This window comes from Silene latifolia, chromosome 6 (assembly GCF_048544455.1).
Source record: "Silene latifolia isolate original U9 population chromosome 6, ASM4854445v1, whole genome shotgun sequence".
NCBI lineage: Eukaryota > Viridiplantae > Streptophyta > Magnoliopsida > Caryophyllales > Caryophyllaceae > Silene > Silene latifolia.
Window position 1 is genome coordinate 58686397 of NC_133531.1, and position 5319 is coordinate 58691715.

Consider the following 5319-nt stretch of genomic DNA (forward strand, 5'->3'; position numbering starts at 1 on the left):
ACATGTATGTGCCGTGAATGGTGATGAATGCGCACTTAGGCATGTCTTCTTCGGCCATGAATACCTGATGATACCCTGAGAAGGCGTCTAGCAGGCTTAGCATAGTGTAGCCTGCTGTGGCGTCAATTAAACTATCTATTCGAGGCAAGGGATCGCAATCTTTAGGGCACGCTTTATTAAGATTGGTAAAATCAACACACATCCTCCACGCCCCTGATGACTTCCTCACCATTACAACATTTGCTAGCCACTCAGGGTAAGTACAAGGCATGATAAAGCCCGCCTCTAATAATTTGTCTACTTCAGCTTTGATGGCCTCATCCTTCTCGGCCGAGGAGTTCCACATCTTACGCTTGTGACAGGGCGGCGGTGGAGAGTACGTTCGGCTTGTGAACGATCACCTCCCGCTTACGCCTGGCATCTCTCTTGAGTATGCGAAGACATCTTTGTTCTTCCTCAGCAGGTCTAGGAGATCGGCTCTGAATTTTGGCTCCAGGTCGGCACCGATAGTTACGGTGCGCTCTGGGTCAATTTCCACTTCCTCGGTCTCGGCTCCTTCGACCATGCCGACATTAGTATTCATCGGGTCGCCCTCCTGCTGCAAGGATGGGCTCTTCCCTTTCTCTGATTTCTTCGCCACTTTGAGGGATTGCATGTTGCACCCCCTGGCAGATACTTGGATATTGACAATTTCATCTCTTTCGTCCTTTGAGACGAGCTTTTGTGCTTCCCCCCGGTCCGAGACGTATATTAATGTCAGGGCCCGGATGGACATTACTACATCGGCCTCGCTCAAAGTGACCCGGCCTATGAGAACATTGTAGGCAGATGAACCATCGATAACCACGAACTCAGATAAAACATTTTTAGCCGCGTCCGCTTGGCCGAACATCACCGGTAGTCTGATTGACCCCAGGGGTACCAGGCCGGCCCCAGAAAAGCTGTATAACGGGTTGGTGCAGGGGCTCAGGTCTCCAATCTTCAGATAGAGATTGAGAAAGCACTCTCTGAACATGATGTTCGTGTAGGCGCCTGTGTCAATCAAGCACCTCTTGACCAAGTGGTTGACTATATCTAGGTGGACTACGAGCGGGTCGCTGTGCGGGGCAACGACTCCGTCGTAATCCTTCTTTCCGATGGTTATATCGGGGATGGTGGAAGCGGGGATCGCTGTTTTGGGCACAAAGTTGATGGCTTGGTACAACTCATTTAGGTGCCGTTTGTGCCCATTAGCTGACCCACCGTTCTCGTTTCCCCCGATGACAACCTGGATCACTCCCATCCTTTGGAATACTGATTTTACATTCGCCCGTCGGAGCTTGTTTCGGGCCTCCAGCTACATACTTGCCGAGGGCCCCCTTTTGGATCAGCTCCTCGATGACGTTCCTTAGATGCGGCGGTTGTCGGTTTTATGGCGGTTTGGCGTGGTACTCGCAAAAGCGGCTTGTGTCGCCGTCCCCCTCGCCTTGGGGGCCTTGCCCCTCTCGCCCTTCATTCTTGCTTAGGGTAAAGACCTCATTTGGAGATTTGACCGGGGGGTGAGACTCTTGTGCCGCTTACGGGTGTATGGTCCCGAACTCCCCGCACCCGCCGAGTTACATTTCCTATTAAATCTCTCAGGCCGTGACCTATTCCCGTCACGGCGTCCTTCATCTACGTTGTCCCGGCGGCTCCTCCTTTCTGGGTGCCCAGCTTCACTGTGGCCTACCCAGGTCTTGTGATAGTCCTCCACCTTCACGGCTCGGTCGGCCATCTTTCTGGCGGAGTTTAGGTTGAGGTCCTCGCACTTGATCAGCTCGTTTTTGAACTCGCCTTTCGGGAGGCCCTTTCGTGAAGGCCGCCGGTTCGAGTGTTCAGCTCACGGATCTGCTGAACCTTAGCGTCGAACCTTTTCACGTAGCTTCGGAGGGACTCGTCCTCTCCCTGTCGGATAGTCAGGAGGTCTGATGTTTCCACGGCCCTTCTCTTGTTGCAAGCATACTGGGCTAGGAAATTGTCTCTTAGGTCGGCATAACAATATACCGAACCATTAGGTAGCCCCTTGTACCAACTCTGAGCCATCCCATGCAGGGTCGTTGGGAAGACTCGGCACCACACCTCATCAGGCTGCTCCCATACCGACATGTACGACTCGAAAGCCTCAGCATGGTCGGTTGGGTCGCTATCCCCTTTGTATGATAGGGGCGGCAGCTTCAGTTTAGTCGGCACAGGGACTTCGAGGACATAGGCACTGAGGGGCTGTCTGACCACGTGTCGAATGAAACGCGGCGATCGGCTCCTCGCAACCTTAGTCCGGCTTCTCTCCCCGTGGCGGGAAGGGCTTCTTGTCATTGTCCGACTTTGGTGAGTCGGACTTCTTTCATTTCTTCGGGGCAGGCCTCGTTGTTGCCGCGGCGACGCTGTCCTCCCGCGAGTGGGGGAAGGACTTAGGTCTGCCACTGGCACCACGGGCTCGCGGCGTCCTAGCATGCCCGACTCCTTGTATCGCTCCGGACAAGTTGTTCGGAGTCACTTTATGGGCCCTGGTCACCTGTGGATGCGCTGCCGTCACCGTCGTCGTGACGGGGGTGACCGGCGTACTACCCATCAGGTCCAGGAATAGCTTTAGTTTGGCTGCATCGACCACATGTCCCATGATGGTGACTTGGCGTGGCGGCGGTGTTCTCGGCTCTTCGGCATCTCATACGCGGTTCAATGACTCGGCGGTGGGGACTCGCCCGATCTCAGAATTAGGGAACGTGTCATCCTGGAAGAATGCAGTTCCTTCACTCATAGTTTCTTGTTGTTTTGACATCTTCTTAGCTCTTTGAATGGTTTTGGTTCTTTTTTTTTTGAAGGTAGGTGACTAGCTTTTAGTATCTATCCCCACAGACGGCGCCAATTGTTCCGGGTGTAATTCCGGAGCAGGATTGTGACCACTTAAGCTTGTTGAATGATGTCGTTGCTCGTCTCTTCCTTGCACTCTCTCCTGTAAAGATGAACAAACTGAGGGCTCGGCTTGGTACCGAGCGTACTCACTCCGATGCTCAAGTCAGTAAACTTAGAGAGATAAGTTGTGTGTTAACTTGGCAAAGTATATTGTAGAGAGATAAGGGAGTTTATACCAGATTATTCAGGTAGTTTTGGGATGAGTTTCTCAATGAGAGATGTGGAGTATTTATAGACTTTCACCTTTTGTCACGTAGTGGCCAAGTGGCCAAGTGGTCGTAGCAGGTGGAAAGACTGTCTTACCCTCGGCCGAGGGACCCATGGCAGGCCGCTGGCCTGGTTGACTCCATGCCGAGGGGACTGGATGTGAGTACGCGGATATGCTTCTCGGCCGGCTAGTTGCCGAGCCGAGACCCAAGTGACAGGCCGACAGGCTGCGTCGCTTAGGCCGTCTTTCTTTGACTTGTTGTCTTTTGGCTTTGACCTTGGTCAATATGTTGACTCGGTCAGCGGGTGCAGAATATGCCCCATCACTAACTTATAGATTTCTATTTTTTTTTCTTTTTTTAGGGGTAACCCTCCCTACCGTCCGGTCATTTCCAGCAAAATTTTTGCATTTTTTGCATTTCTTTTGAGTCTTTCATTTTGCGCTAATTAAGGCCATTATTGTATATACAAATGTATGTTTTGCTTGATTTCTATGTAAATTTCGGCAGCATGACGGCGTAAACCGTCATCTACCAAACCTGTTCAAAGCTAACCTGCAGATACAAGCGACACAACCCAGCAGCAAAGGCTCTCAGGCCATCTTATATACACCAAACAAGGGAAATGTACAACAAACTGGGGGCTCTCGCCCCAAACAAAGTCCAAAAATGTCCAAAATCAATGTCCAAATGTGTAAGTCTACAAAAGCTACACAAAACTACTGCTGGTCGCCCTCCAGCTCCGCAACTCTTGCCGCAAGAGCGTCAATCTCGGCGTCCCGAACCTCGAGCTCCCTCAACAAGCGAGTTGTCTCCTCCCGAGACTGGGTCAACTCTCGCTCCAGCTCGCGGTCCCCCTGTAAACAACAAAGTGGCTCATGTCAATTGTTTCAAGGGAAATTGGAAAATCAAAATTCAAAAATGAAATAGGCATAAGGTTCATACCTGATGACCTCGACCGCCGACAAGTGCCTCAACGACAGTAGCTCGCAGCCGGTTGGCCACCCTCCATAGCGCCACGAATCGAGACGGCGCAACCTGCATTTTCAAAAGGAAGTTCTCAATAAATTTAATAAAATCCAGTCAAATGTGTTATTACACAAAAGTTATACAAGTCAGAGGCTCACCCTCCGAATCAGATGCTGCCAGTCGTCCAGGCCAGCATCCGTCACAGCTATGTCAAAGTCACGCAGCTCGGAGATCGTCGTCCTCCCGGTCGCGTCAGTGTACTCGAGGGTCTCGGGGTACTCTGGGGGCTCGATGCCCGCCGCCTCGACCTCCTGCAAAGTCAAAAATTTCTCATTAACCGATGATCTTTCATCGTAGTTTTGAAAATCAAGAATAAAGGAGAGAAAATGTACTCACCACAACTGGCCAGTACGCCAACCTCCCGTAGAGGAACGTCGAGTAGTCCTCGCCAGGAAGAAGGAGGGCGTCACCACCGACGCCAGCCAAGTAAGCCTCCCTCTCTGCCTCAGAAGGCTCCCTGAACATCGTCCTAGGAGGATCGATGGGAACCGTCAACGCGTCCCGAGAGCACTGACGAGCCAAGCGCTCGCCCAAGTACCACACAGGACCCATCGACGTCCTCAGCAGCAGCCGGCTCGAGCTCCTAGGTCGAAGGACCTCAGCCACGAAAGGAGGCGCTCCAGCGTACTCCGCCCAAGGTCTGGGCACCCACTGTGATAAGGCAAACAAGGATCATTCCTATGAACAAAGCAATGAAGAAGCAAATGAATATAAGTAAGATACTTACGCTGTCTAGCTGAAGAGCGTTCACGTCCCGCCGGTAGACGCCGTGAGAAGAACGCTTGCTCTTCGTCCTGCACATCACCCAATCCCTCACCACGGGATAGGCCTTCTCCAGCGGCTCCGTCCTCTTGGGCGAGAGGCTCGGAAAGTAGGAGTACACCCACGCCTGTGAAACAAGATAGTTAATGACGATCATTCGTGATTTGATAAAGAAGGGAATTGATTTCAAGTCTCAATGAAGGTTCATACCTCCAGCAGTAGTCCAGGTCCGACCGCACCAGGAGAAGTCCCCTTCTCCATCAACTCCGGACGAACCATAGCCCTCATAAAGCGGATGAGGACCGCAGCCGTGATGACCCGCCCCAACGCCCTAGGGAGCTCAGTCGAAAGGAAGGGAAGAAGCTTCGTCGATGACCTCTCACCCTTGTCTCCA